Below are 15,329 nucleotides of genomic sequence, written 5' to 3'. Positions count from 1 at the left end.
ATTTTACATCCACTTCATACCTATCTAGCTCAATTTACATCTCATGCAATTGAGGAAAGTAGCAGGGAAGGTGGCTCTAAGCCTCTTTCCCATTCCTGGGTTGGCTGGGGGTCAAAATGGACACTACCTATTTTAGAGTAACCTAAGGGCTGTTCTAAATTATGCCAACCACTGCGGTCCCATAGGCTGTCTGAGGATTGAGAGGAGTGTCTTGTGCTGTGCCTGATCCTTCCAGCCTCTGGCATGTCTCCTCCCCATCTCCAAGGAGCTGCCTATGTAGAGAGGGTGAGGAGCGAGTGGCATTTTGCCAGTGTTTCCAGGGTTGCCCTGTGTCAGAGGAAACTTGACTTGTCCCTTTAATGCTGTTTTGTCCAGTTGAGGTAGCATAGAGCAGTCAGATTAGGAGCTAAGGATTAAGCTCATTTTATAGAAGAGTAAATGATTATGAAAAAATGGTGAGTCAGGCCCTCAGTCTTTATGTCGGACTATACTATTGTTTTGTTTTGCTGCTATTGGGACATCCAGCAAAGAGCTGTTCACCAGTGCTTTTCTTTTCTTCTTCTTTTTGCTATGCTAATAGTGTGGCAAGTGTTGGCAAACAGGGTAAGCCAACAACTGAAGTCGGTCTCTATGAGAAATGTATGATAAAGTATTGCAAGAAGAAGACAAAGTGTTAGCAAAAGAAATATTCTCTTCCCATTTCTGAGAGGCTATTGTAAGTAAAGGAAAATGGAAAAAACAACATGGAAATATACTTCACATGCCTTCAAAGGGACATTGCTGAGCAGGGCACATTCAAGATTTGACCTAGTACTATTTTTCGTATATCTGTTTATTACAATCCACTCCGTCTTTTATCTACGAAGCAAGACTTTCTTTTTCCTTTCTTTAAATCATCACTAGTGGCCCAGCATTCTCAAACAACTATCTAATAACATACCAGTGGGCAGTTGGGAAAGAAGCAGGATCAGTTGAATTGTAAGTAAAACAATTATTTAAAAAATATGAACAGATGGACAGTATATATTACAGAAGGCTTCTGTATAACAGGAAACCCAGTTCACGCAATAGTCTCTGCTTAATACATTATTGCTGTGATTAACTGCTTTCACATTTAGTGATGAAAGATTTCATTTTGGAGACTTCCTGACCTACTGCCCAATCCTGCAGCCTTCACTCAGACAAATCTCACTGGGAGGAAGGCTTGCACCCTCAGCTGGCTCAGGCATGGCTAGAGAGTTCAGAGTATAGTGTATTTATATCAGAACTGTGTGTATGACCAGCCACAGGTAGGACCAGTAGTCCTTGCTGTGTGAAAGGCTTGTGTGATCCAGCTCAAACTAACAAAAGTCTTTCTGCAATCAAGAGATTTAAACTAAATGCAGATATGCCAAATCTTGTGAATTTATCATGAGAGATGCAGTTTCTAAGTAACATTAAGTCTCACTCGTGATAGAACTCTGGACTATCAGGAGTTTTTTTTCAGCCATGGCCGAAAAAAAAATCCTGATATTTGAGAGTTCTGCCCCAAGATCATGAGTGAGGCTTAATTTTACTTAGAAACTGCTGTGAGCCCATGGCGACTGGAGCTCCGGCTGGCAGTCTCCTCTGTCCCCTCCACTCATGGTGGACAGTGGGAACCCGGAAGTATGTGCTCTGGCTGTCAGCCTTGGGTGGCTGCTCCCCTGCCAGCCTGGGAAGTGGGAGAGGGGACCCCACTGCAGACCCTCCGAGGCTGGGGGAGGGTGAGGAACCCTAAGAGAAGCAGAGGTGAGGCTGGGAGGGCTGAACTATGGCCCTGGTGGCTGAAGTGAGGAGGGTGGGATGGCTGTATTGATGGTGGGTCCTGAGCAGATGGGGTGAGAGCTGGGAGGGTGAACTGAGGGTAGTGGGGGAATCAATGGGATGGGGGGCTGAACTGAGGGGGGTTGGGTGGGGACAGAACTAGTGGGGGACTGGTGGACAGGATTAATTGCTGCACAGAAGACAGGCAGATGTGAGTGTAATGAGGGTACCTAGGATGAACCACACTGAGACTGCCACACTCAGGGCTGACTGCAAGAACCAGGGCAGACAGTCCCTCCAAAACTGATGGTTTATTCTATAATTAGATTCACCAGTCCAGTATCTAAAAAGCTTCTGTAGCACCACACTGGTTAACAAGAAGCTAAACACAATCCCCTTTAGGCATTCCAGCCCTTGGTTGACATCCAGACAAACAGGTCTAATATAGTGAGAGGTTACTGAAAACCCAATTCACCATTTGTGGGGCTCTATCAATCCCAAAGGCTCAGACACTTACCCCCTTAATATGTATCTCAGATCTTATACAAATATCATGCTGTCAGCCAATCCTGAGTAAACTAACTAAAGATTTAATAATAAAATAAGAGTTATTGAATGGTTAAAGAATCATATATATACACAAGTGATTTTCAGTGTCCATAGATCAGGATCATAGCAGTGGTGGAATAGATTGCTGGCTTGTAAAGTCTCTCTGGTAACTTCCAAAAGATTGGAAGGTCCTCAGTCCATAGTTCAAGATGCTCCTTTTAGTTATAAATCCACAGTCCAGAGAATTGGAGCAGGAATGAGGCAAAATGGAGATGTCTTGGGTGTCTTTTATATCCTCTGCCATGTGCATTGAAATTTACTGTCCCAAACAAAGTCTACAGCCCCTATGTATGGAAATTTACTTACAAAGATGGAGTCTGAGGTCACATGTCCATATCACATGCCCTTGCATGTTTGCTGAGTCACAGGGGTGGCCATTGGCTCCTTGCTGTCTGGGGCATCCAAAGGAAGACTCACTGAAAAGCTGATTTCCCTTAATGGCCCATCACCACCGGACTGGTCCATCCACAACTGAATGGTTCATCAACACCAGGCTGGCTAGATGGTATGTAACAGCTACCTTGTGGGTGTACAAATATAGAGCCAATATTCATAGCTTTAGATACAAATATGATACCTGGATTTAACCAGGATAATTATGCTTGACAGATTAACTTTTCCACTGACACTTTACATGATACACTTTGTATCAAATGTAGTGCCATTGTGCAGCAGTGGTAGCAACAATGATATAAATGGTCATCTCCAATCATACATCACCACAGTGGGAGTGAGAGCTCCTGCGGCAGGGGCCAAAAATCACCTTACCCAGTACATGTGGGACAGTGGGCAACCGTAATTGGTCACAAGCACACACCCTGTGGAATCAAGAGACTGACCTAAAAAGCACAATATAATCTTTTAAAAAAATCTCATGATTTTGGGTGGGTTTTCCGACTCATGATTTGTGATCTCTTGAAGTTGGTAATGTTGTAAATGCTTCAAGTGTTTCCTAGTGTGTGACCAAATTAACCAAAAGGACAGTTTTATGCAGCCAAAGTTTGGGTCTATTGAAAGAAAACCTTTTCAACTAGCACTCCCTCCTTCTTAGGAATGCCTACACCCTAATACCAGCCCACCTCAAAGCATATTTCATGCCTGTGCTCTCCTTATCCTTGCAGACAAGCTGAAGTGATTTATTTGCTGAAGTTTTGCACACTACTGAATTATTTTCTTCTATCATTGAAGTTCACAGCAGTAATATGCTACTGTACACTCTCAAGGCCTGCTTTTCAAATGAAGATACAAAGGGTATGCTGGCAAAAATAAACGGATTCCTATGTCCCCTGCAAGAGTCCACATTTTATGGACCTAATTTTATGCGTGGACATTTATTGTTAGGTGGTGAACGCGTTTGAAGGAACTAATGGATCCTCCCCACCCCCCTGGAGCTGTGGTTTCCTTTGAAAACTTTGCCTTTAATCATCAGTTTCCCCAGGCTTAGGAAGGTGTTTCATGCCATAACATATGTCTGAACATTTGGCTAAGTGCATTACTGCAGCAGTTCCATCTGCCTCTGAAACATCTCTTGGTCCCTGAGAGACTCAGGATAGCAGACTAGAATGTCTGTAGGTCTGCTCCTTTGGACAATTTGCATGTTAATCTTGCATAGAAAATGCTACTGCTGACACTGAACACTAAACTGGTTCCACAGCTGACAGCTTCTGTGTCGAAGCAGCCAGCTGAAATCAGTGTGAAGAAGAGGCTGTTGGCCATTGGAAGAGGCTATTCTTAGGTATTTAATCCTCTCACTCGGAGTGAACATGAGAACTGCAATGGGAAGAGCCATATTTTCAATCTTGTTAAAATGCAGTTTAAAATGATAGAGCTGAACATGGGCTTTCAGAGTGGGATCAAAGGAGAGTACCTCTGTTTCTTTAAATCAATGTATTAGGGAATGGAGTGGATCTGTGCAGCTGGGAAGGGCACAGAGAAGAGAGTGGTCAGGATGGCTTTATTTTGTAGGTTTTATTTTTGTACTGGTGCTTTGTTATAATACAAGGTGTTAACTCTATAGGAGCCCAATCCTGCAGTGATTAGGCTGAGTACAGGGACATTCCATAGGGCTGTAGAAAAGGTACTCATCCTTCAAAACTCTTGCAGCTACTGCAGCCTCCTGCATGGAAATTGGGCATTTGGACTATGAGATCTACATAGTCATGGCCCCCACCATCCTCACTCTACCTCATCCATCAGAGACTGCATGCAGGGGCTGTCCCTGTAGAGGTCAGCTCTGAAGAACACAGAGGGTATGTCTACATTGCAGTGTAAGCCCAGGATTCAAACTCAGGCTCAAGCTAATCCCCATTACTTCCACACACAAATTGCACTAACCCAGGGCTTGGAGCCAGGGTTCCAGAACCCCATGGGTGGAGGGTCTGAGCCTGAGTTAAACCAGGATCCAGTGTTCAAGAGCTATTGCATTGCAGTGCAGACATAGCTCTGTGGGGCTCATAGTCTGGGAGTCCACCAAAAGTATTCCCATGGGCTGACTTTCTTTGTCCTCTGGACAGTCAAATTTGGTGGATAGTCAAGTTTTCCCACATTGCTGCACAAACAAAGGCCTAGACTGGCCACAGTTTGGGAGGGCACTAGGAAGTCTGGGATATGGGTGGATGGGCTCAGGCCTTCATAGTGCAGTGTAGATGTTGGAACCCCAGGTTGGGACCCAGGGTTCAACAATTCCTAACACAAGGTTACAAATGAGATGCTCAAGCCCTATGTTAACAAATCCAGGGTCTGCTAACTTGAGTCCTATTAACCCTGGGATTTTATTGCTGGGTAGACATATTCAGAGAGTGCAAACTCCTGCACTGGTTCCATGCATCTGTCACCTCTCCTAGGCAGTCAAACAGAACTGGGATCGTTTGCATTCAGGTAATTGGGAGGCTGTGGAAAGGGTGACCAAGATTTGCCTTAAGAAAATCAGTGTTCTGTAGATCTGTCACTTTAAGTTCACCACCTCTTGTGTCCTGTGTGAAACAATATTTGGACTAGGGGCTGGACAATTCATCTGCAAAGTTAATTTCTCCTTCTGAGCATTAAGATCATGTTCTTTGTAACCTGGGCATCTTCTTTTTTAAAAATAAACTAACAAGAAAATAGAGATGAGAGATCTGACTGAGCAGTCTCCATACATATCCTAATAAACAACTGGAGCCTGCTCATGCATCCTCCACCTCTAAGAAATATTACAGGAAAGTGCTACTTATCTGGTGTATGCTAACAATTTTGCTGTTTAAAATTTTAAGAGACGACTCCAACCTTCCCAACAGATCAGCAATAAAGCGGCAGGGGTAGGGGTGGAAATCCCCAAACTGGCACCTTCTAAAATGAATGGCTAATGATTTGTGATATAGTGGGATGATAGTGACCTCCACTGCAGCCAGGCAGGAGCGGCAGGTGTCCCGAGGCATTAAACGATAGTGGTTTTTTAGCGAAGGATAAGAGTGTTTCTGTCACTAGCTATATTGACTCCATGAGGAACAGATTTGATCAGGAGTGGAATGCTGAGTTGAGTGTAATGTTTTCTAAAGCTCCCAGAAGCTGGATTTGTCACAAGAGGAGGCACAGCATTTTTTAATAACTGCATGAGTGCTCAGTTCAGTCTGAGGCTCCTGAGGCTTCTGAAAGCACCTAGTTCACACTGGACATATTGGGAGGTATAATGCAGCCAGCTGAAATCAGTGCGATTTCAATGGGGAGTCACTCCCACATTATTAACATTACACAACCTCACCTGCATATTTATTTAGAATATAAACCATTTGGAACAGAGACTGTCTGCACTTCATGAACAAAAATATAATTAGTGGTTAACAAATTATGTATATTAAAATACTCCTGTTATGTTCTAGGTTGCAAACCAGAGTGTTGAAAAGTCGTCACTCTTACACTTAAGTTACTTAAAGGTTTGCTACTGCAGATCTCTGCCTAGGATGCTCACAATCAGCAACAAGCATGCACTTTATGTCTATATGTTGGGCAGCCCTGCTCCAAAGCTTTGGAGCCTACCTGTAATGCCACAGACTTCCGCTGGATGCCACCAGCCTGGTAAGGTGACCTCACGTTCTCTGTAGCCCCGAATTTCCCCTCAAACATGTGTTCTGAAACATCCAGCCCTGTCCTAGAACAATCAGAGGAAGGTTAAAGTTCATTGCTCCTTTAAAGAGTCAGTACTCAACAGCGTTACTTTAACTGGAGTTTCCAAACAGTTCAGTTCAAACACAGCACTGGGTTGGTTTAGATTAAAAATAAAACAAGTTGATTTCATTCCATAGAAATAGATTTTAAGTGAGTACAAATATAAGGATTAAAGTCAGAAATGGTTACTAGAGAAATAAAAATAAAACACTTTCTTGTAACTAAAATTTAATAAGCTAGACTTGGTTCAAGGTAAAATCCTCACCACATTTCCATCAAGGTGGCTGACAGATCTCCTGGGTCAGGATCTATCCCCTAAAGTCAAAGGCCTGGTACCTTTGTCTTCTTAGGTGAAAGATAGATAATTCGGAATTCTGTACCTCCCTCTTTTATAGTCCATTGAGTCTTTTCAAATGGATTCTTCTGAAGGACAACTCCAGATAAAAGTAAATTTCCTGCTGTAAGGGTAGGCAACCTGGAGTCTGTCTTGAAGGAAGTGTTCTGCTGCTTCTTCCCACACTGGGCTTGTCTGCTAAAATGCAAATTATTTAGTTCCTGCCCCCTCCAGTGCAGCTGAATAAACATTAAACATGTGACTGTCAATCACCTTCCCTACCATGGTAGTGTGAGGTTTCCTCCACCCCTTGTTAGCTTGGTGGTTCTGTTTATGCGATATGTAAATACATTCTCATTGTCTTTCAAAGTAATTTGGAAGTAACTCTGGGGTAGGAGAACTGCATTCCTTTGTCTAAGGTGGTGTAACTCCTGCTTGGCTTTCAAACACATTTTAAGAATTATATTTTCAGTTTATGTTCTTAACTTTGCATCAGTTGCTTGCATCTACATTTACAGGATGATATTAATCACCGGTGAGTCATGAGCTTTTCACTTGCACCTTGATGAGGCTTATCACAAACATTTCATGACCTTAAAGAACTGAGGTACACGTTAACTGGTTAAGTCAGCTGCAATTCATTACCAGATGTCTGGGTGCCCATTGTCCTCTGTCCCTGAGCTGTTCTTCAGGTCACAACTCCCCTACTAATAACTTTATGCTTCTCCTTGGATGGCGTGTACCATAAAGCTTATGCTGATTTTAAATCATGAATACTGATCATTACAGCACCCAGCAGAGAGAAATTATGTTCTCCTACGTGCAGTCTATGCTGCAAACTGAGTGATTACCTGACTTGCCTCAATAGTAAGACAAGGTGGGTGAGGTAATATCTTTTATTGGACCAACTTCTGTTGGTGAGAGAGACAAGCTTTCGAGCTTACACAGCTAAATGCCACAGCTAAATACAAGGTGGAGCAGATTGTTTAGCATAAGTAATTAACACATATTTTAAAGGACCATTCCAGGTGAAGTGCCAGTTAACTGGCCCAACTTGAACGGTCCCTTGAAATATGTGTTAAAAGATATTACCTCAGCCACCTTGTCTCTCTAATATCCTGGGTCTAATATGACTACAGCAACACTTGCCTCAATTATGGCAGTGTAGAATACACAAGTGCATTTAATTATGCCTGTGCTGTTCCTTCAGTTTCTTGTTGTGACTACTTAAAATAAACAGGAGTACTTGTGGCACCAAATTTTAAATTTGTTAGTCTCTAAGGTGCCACAAGTACTCCTGTTCTTTTTGCGGATACAGACTAACATGACTGCTACTCTGAAACCTGTACTTAAAATAACTTCCCACACCTATGAATCTTCAACTAAGAAATTATTCATGTTTCAAAACACAATGAACCGCCTTTTATACAAAGTTCTACTAAGTAGTCAGATGGCAGAGGTGCTAAGTAGTATTTCTGAGCAACCCAATAATATTAAATTAATCTGATAACTTGTATCATCTTAAAATGCTACAATTAGATTAAAACAATGTCCTCCCAAGTAAAAAAAGACTTGTGCTGTAGCCAATGTAGTGGGAAGCTTTTCATTAAATATTAAAGAGAGTGCCTATTGAAAGTGGCCAATTTTCTGAAATATATAAAAATTTTATAAAGGCACTAATTTCATCACAGACTGTGCATGATTTTTATTTTTACATTGGGTTTTACACTATTAGATAAATGTGTAGAGGAACTCCCAGTGAAAAGGACATTTGTATGTGTGAAGAACTTGCATGTAAAACCTTGGCCGACTTTCACAGCTTTCAGAGAGCTCTTTCCTTCCAGTAGAGTACATTTATGCCGCCATGAACAACATTTCTCTAAAAACAGTGGCTTAAGGCCATTTTTCTTCTATTTTTTTAGGACAGGGTGGGATGGTGTGTTAGTAGGAAATAGGACTAAAACACACATGGGAGCCATGATTCCATGGCAAATCAAGCCTTCAACACCATAGAATCAAGCAGGATCCATCCCCACAACCATTTGCACTGCTGCCATTGGCCAGCCATGCCACAGTTGCTCTCTGTGACCCCTGTGAGGGTTGACATGGCTAGTCATTGCTGAGCCCAGAGCGCAGTTACGGCTACTTTTGGTAGGATTAATTTGCCACAGCTTTTGCTGTAGAAAATATGAAGTTTTACTAGAGGAAAGAAAAGAAATTCCCTTTTTCTTACCCTGCCATCTCCTTGCCCATCCTCTCTTTCCTTTTGTGCCATACAGATCTTTTGCAGAGGGAACAAAGGTGGCTGCACGGAAAAGCAGACACTTCCACCATAGTCATCTTTCTCCTCTGCGTGATTCTACAGCAGCTTGTTCCTGCTGCTGCAAGCAGGGACCTTTGTACACCTGAAGGGCTATGTGTGAAGGGGTGTCCACCCCACACAAGTCTGATTGGAGTTAAGGTGGCTGGGTAGGCCAATTAGCTGGGAAGAGGGAGGAGTCTTTGGGGCTGCTGGGAAAGGCTGCTAGAAGGCATCAGTCACTCCCTGGGAAGAGGGTTTTTGGAGCTGGTACACCCAGAGAGAGAAAGGGAACCAGAGTGGTAGGAAGTAGGCCAGGGAAGGAGCAGTGAGGGAAGAGAGAGAAAAATCCCAGAACTGCTAAGTTGAGGGTCCCTGGACTGGAACCCGGAGAAGAGGGTGGGGCCGGGTTCCCCTACCAGCCACCAAGGGCATGGCATAAAACTGAGGTAGTGAATGGGAAGACTGCCTAGGACTGCTGATGCACTGTACCCCAGAAAGGGGAACGCTGAGTGACCTAGCCGGAGGGCTAAGTCATGACGGAGATGCTGAGGGCTGTGGAGATAGAGGAGCTGCAGACCAGAGTCAGAGCCAACCACTGACGGGGTCTAACCATGCCTTAGTGGGTCAGACTGAGGATGCCAAATTCAGGACAAACTGCTGAGAACTAGGGCAAACACAACCCAAAACTGGTGGTTATTCTTTTATAAGAGATACCAAACCAGGCCCAGACACAAAAGTAAACTCCTGTTTCACTACAGGCAGTTTCCTCAGGCGTTCCAGTTCTTATATCGCCACCAAAAACACTGGATTCAGAGATGAGTCGTTCTTTACAATCAGCCTCATCAAATAATAGGTTCTTCTGATACCTAGGACCAGCCACACACCCATGTTAATATATAACTTACCCAAAAATCACGCTGATGCCAATCCTTTAGTATCTAAAATCTAAAGGTTTATTTATAGAAAGAAAGAAAGAAAGAAAGAAAGAAAGGTGAGAGTTAAAATTGGTTAAAGGAATCAATTACATATGGTAATGGCAAAGTTCTTGGTTCAAGCTTGTAGCAGCGATGGAATAAACTGCTGGTTTAAGTCAAGTCTCTGGAGTATATCCACAGCTTGAATGGGTCATTCAGTCCTTTGTTCAGAGCTTCAGTTTGTAGCAAGGTTCCTCCAGAGGTAAGAAGCAGGATTGAAGACAAAATGGAGGTGTTTCCAGGGCCTTTTATAGCTTTTGCCATGTGGGAGACATTCCATTGTTCTTACTGCAGAAAATTACAGCAACAAGATGGAGTTTGGAGTCACATGGGCAAGTACCATGTCCAGGCATTTCACCTAGTCACAGCAGGAAATTTCATTAAGTGTAGATGAGTATTTCCCATGGTCCATTGTTAGTTAAACATTCTTTTGATGGGCCACTCAATTGAATAGTCCCTCCAAGATGTGCTGGCTAATTATTTTGTGGGCATTACCTGAGGAGCAAACATTTGAAATCCAAGTATAGAGCCAATACTTATAACTTCAAAAACAAAAATGATACCTGCATACAAATAGCATAGTCATAACAAGCAAATCATAACCTTTTCATAGACACCTCTCTTGACAACCTTTGTACAAGATTTGCTGCAAATATATAGCAGTGGTTGCAACAATGATCTATCTGGCTATATTGTAATCAGATAATGTCACATAGGGACGTTGGCCTCTCGAGCTAATCCCCAGAGTGACCAACCACTGATCTAGGAGACATGGCTAAAGTCCTAGGAAATAAATAATCTTCTCCTACAGAAGCATCTGCTAGCTGAAAAATTAGTTCTGAGCTCTAAAAATAAGTTTTTGCCACTGTCAACTTTTTAACAGTATACAAAAACAGAAATGTCAGGAAGTCATATATACTCTGGTCTCACTTTGGTGTGATGCTACACTGAAAAGGATGGCTCCAGAGCCTTGGAGTGTAACAGGACTTGTTGATAAACCGCACTGCAGTTTTTCAGGATAATTACTTGTCCAAGTATGTGTGTGTTACCTTTGATAGATGGGCTTGTCCACCACAATAGAATTGTACAGAGTGAATTTCCAGCACATAGTGTCTTCCACATTAATCAGGCCAAGAAAACAGAAGCATATTTTGATAATTATGTACTGATAAGGCTGTCCTCTGCCATCCCTCCAGGATGCTCACTTTGCCTAGATTGCTGGACTGATATTGCCACAGACAGTCTGGACAACTGGATGAACTGGAAGGACTAGCCAAGCAGCCTGGATGCCTGTGTTACTGGGGAAGAATGGACAATGTTCTGAGACTGGCCATTCCTTACAGGTTAATTGATTGCCCCTGACACACCCAGTCAGGGATAGTGATCTCACTAGCCCCACTGGACCACAGCAGGTTTGGGCATGGAGGAACTGTCTGTTTTGTCTTCTGTGCCCATGATACCAATTCTCCCATCCAACTGGGTCACATCTTAGGGTCCAGATGATGTGCACCGAGTACAGGTCAGTACATGTGTACAAAGGGACTCTAAAACACTCCTTTGGCATTCCCCTGACCTGCTGCAGCTCTGTGCAGGGCTGCTCCCCTTCTGCTGTGCTAGCAGAGGTCTAGGGATGGTCTAACTTACATCGGTACAGCAAAGGAGGAGCCTGAAGAGCCAAAACTGCAGATGGGAATCCATGTATCACAGGGGCATCCCAGCCTTGATCCCTGCTGCCTCATTTCCTCTGGCGATGCTCCTGTTTCCCAGCTACATCAGCTGCCAAAGTGGGGGGGTGATGCCACTGGAGGATCACCCTTATGCTGGACTAATCCTACTCTGGCTGACTGTAGGGCCAGTTAACACTAGCAATGAGACACAAAGCAGCTGCAGTGTGCCAGAGAAACTGGCCCTATGCAATGGCACTAGGAGACAATAAATTGTGTCAAATATTGAGCCAGAGTTTTACAGATCAAATAAACATGTGGCCTATTGCCTTTTCAGTCCAATAAGTTGTCATGATCTCCTTTGTGGCAGCACGAACACAAATATTTTTCCATTGCACAGATGCTGAGTTAGTTACAATACTTGGCTGCTCTTTGCCAACGTTTTTAGACTTAAGAGATCCAACATGATGACACTTTACATTTACAGGAATGAGTTACTGTAATTAAATGCACATTTACATCCTGCAAAAAAAGCTATTGCTATGCTAAGTTTGTTTAAACCTGTATAACACCTTATTAACCTCTATGAATAAATATACAACCCAAGCAAATCCGTCTTCATTGAAGAACTGTTTAACAGAATGAAGCTAAAAAGACAGCAGGCTGACAATGACATATTACCTAGCCAGATTGCACAGTATCTTAAGACAAACTAACACATTTCTAAAAGAGCAACTTGAACCTCACACAGAAAGTATATTAATTTAACATGGAAATAAATTTGCATAAGAAGAGACACCAAAGGTTTCATAAGCTTGGCATGACCCATTAACAGACTATGAACAAGAGTACATTGCTTTGGCTTAAGGAAATGAACAGTGGAAAGAAATGGGATGACTAAAATCATGAGTGTCACTGGAATTTCAGATGTAAACTTGTTGGAATAAGCAAAGAATCATGTCTTCATGGAAGGCTTTCATTTGGAAGGAAATAGGAGTTATTGGAATCAATATATCATCTTTAAAAGTGAGATGTCACTTTGCTCAGGGGGTTGTATATCAAATTTTAGGATGGAATGAGACCCATGGCTCATTTGAGTCAAGTCCATTCTGTCTAAGTTATAAGTTTCACTCCACTTTTTTCTCTTTGAATACTTTTCTCCTTTGCCACGGTAAATTAGAGTACGTCTACATTGCAGTCATGGGGTATGATTGCAGTCCATGTAGACATACCCAAGCTAATTTTAATCTAGCTAGCTCAGGAACCAGTTGCAGTGAAGCCACAACAGCACGGTTTCAATGTGGGATGTATAACCCTGGGTAATTACTCTTGGGGCTAGCCCATGCTAATGTCCATGCTGCCGTGGCTGCACTGGTCCAGTACCTGAACTAGCTAGATTAAAACTAGCTCAGGTATGCCTACATGAGCTACAATCAGATTCCATGATGGTAGCATAAACATACCCTTAGTATCTATATTAACTGTTCTGTAAGTGAAGAATTAAAGGGTATACTGTAGCACTTTTGCTGCTGGTGGTTGTCTGAAATAGAGAGGCAATCTGCGTCTGTTGTTTAACCTTCTGTTGATACAGCACCATCCTTAATATTTTCCTCTTGTATGTACACTGCATTTACTGGGATGCCTTCAGGCTTCTAACCTTCCAGTGGCTAGCTGGCTGTGATAAATGAAGGGCCGGGGGAGTTCCCTTTTATGGACAACTAGCCAACCAGTAGCTATAAAATCCCTCTTAGTAGCTGTTCTCTAGTTGCTCTACCTGTAAAAGGTTAAAAAGTCTCACTGCTATGCATAGGTAAAAAGAAGTGAGTGGGCACCTGGCCAAAAGAGCCAATGGGAAGGCTAGAACTTTTTAAAATCGAAAAATGACTCCCCTTTTGTCTGTCTTTTGTTGTTCTTCCGGAGAGACGGGACAGGCCAGAGCTATGTTGTAAGAAGCTTGGGCCAGATATGAAAAAATCATTAGTATCATACCTAGAAACTACTCATTTAAAACCCCAGATATGTAAGTAGATCAGGAAATGTCTAGGAAGATGCAGTTAGGTTTATCCCTTTTATTTCTTTATGGCTTGTGGATTCCTCTGTGCTAACTCCAGGTGCTTTTGTTTTGCTTGTAACCTTTAAGCTCAACCTCAAGAAAGCTATTCTTGGTGCTTAATCCTTGTAATTGCTCTTTTAAAATCTAGAAATAGCCTCAGTTCCAAAACGTATTTTCTTTCTTTTTTTATTAATAAAATTTACCTTTTTAAAGAACAGAATTGGATTTTTGTGTCTTAAGAGGTTTGTACACATGTTGTTTAATTAGCTGGTGGCAACAGCTGATTTCCTTTTTTTTTCTCAGCTCTTCCCCAGAGGCGGGGGTGAAAGGGCTTGAGGGTACCCCACAGGAAGGAATTCCCAAGTGCACCTTCCTGGGCTCTCAAAGGGGTTCTGCACTTGGGTGGTGGCAGCATGTACCAATCCAAGGTCAGAGAAAAGTTGTAACCTTGGGAGTTTAATTTTTAGACTTCTTGCGAGCCCCCACCTTCTGCACTCTAAGTGCCAGAGTGGGGAATTAGCCTTGACACTGGCACACACACATTTTAGCTCCAATTCATTAGCTTAATACCTAATTCCATGAACCTGGTTCTCTTCTCTTCTATATGGGTTTTATACTATGCTCATCACTATCATATCTGAGCACCTTCTGGTAGTACATAAGCAATGTGACTACATGTGGTTAGGACCTCAAGCCTCCGATCCACATGGGCTGAGTCTATTGTTTTCTCATATAAGAAGCCCATGTCCTATCTTCTTGTTGCTGTTACAGGTTCTTATTGCTGTCTCCCTTGTCCTGCATCCCCTGTTTCTTCTCCTGTTTGCTATTTCCACGGTTGCACCACATCTTAAATTAGATTGTGAGGTCTCCAGGGCAGCAACTGTCTGGCCACTCTGTGTTTGTACAGTGATTAATATAAAGGGGCTTTGATCCTGATGAGACCCTCTAGAGGCTAGTGTGATACAAAAATAAATACTTCCTACCTGACACTTGAGAGACAGCAAACATGTGAGTCAGAGTTGCAAGAGGAGCATTTTTAAATAGAGTCTCTTTTCACTGGAATATGAATTTTCTTTCTCCAGTTCTCCATTTTTATGTTCTCTGTAGAGCCTATATGCAACAGTGCCTTACATTCCTCTTCCCCATATACTTTGCCACTTTCATGCTCTTCCAGAATTGAGCACCTGCTTAATGACTAGGATACAGAGGGAATTCCATGCAAGGGAGCCGGCATGAATAAAGTATTAGCCCAAGAGAAAGAACTCATCATCAAATTACCAAAACCCTCCTCTCTCTCCATTCACATCTACTCTTGAAAGTCGCTTCTTTCACAAGGCCCACAAATGCTAATCCTTGGCCCCAATCCTGCAAAGTCTTATGCATGTGCTTAACTCTATGTACCATGAGCTGTCCCATTGACTTCAATGGGGCTACTTTCAGATAAGCACTATGCAGGATTGGGGCT

Source organism: Mauremys mutica, chromosome 1 (genome assembly GCF_020497125.1).
Source record: "Mauremys mutica isolate MM-2020 ecotype Southern chromosome 1, ASM2049712v1, whole genome shotgun sequence".
Classification (NCBI taxonomy): domain Eukaryota; kingdom Metazoa; phylum Chordata; order Testudines; family Geoemydidae; genus Mauremys; species Mauremys mutica.
This window is presented reverse-complemented; position numbering follows the sequence as displayed.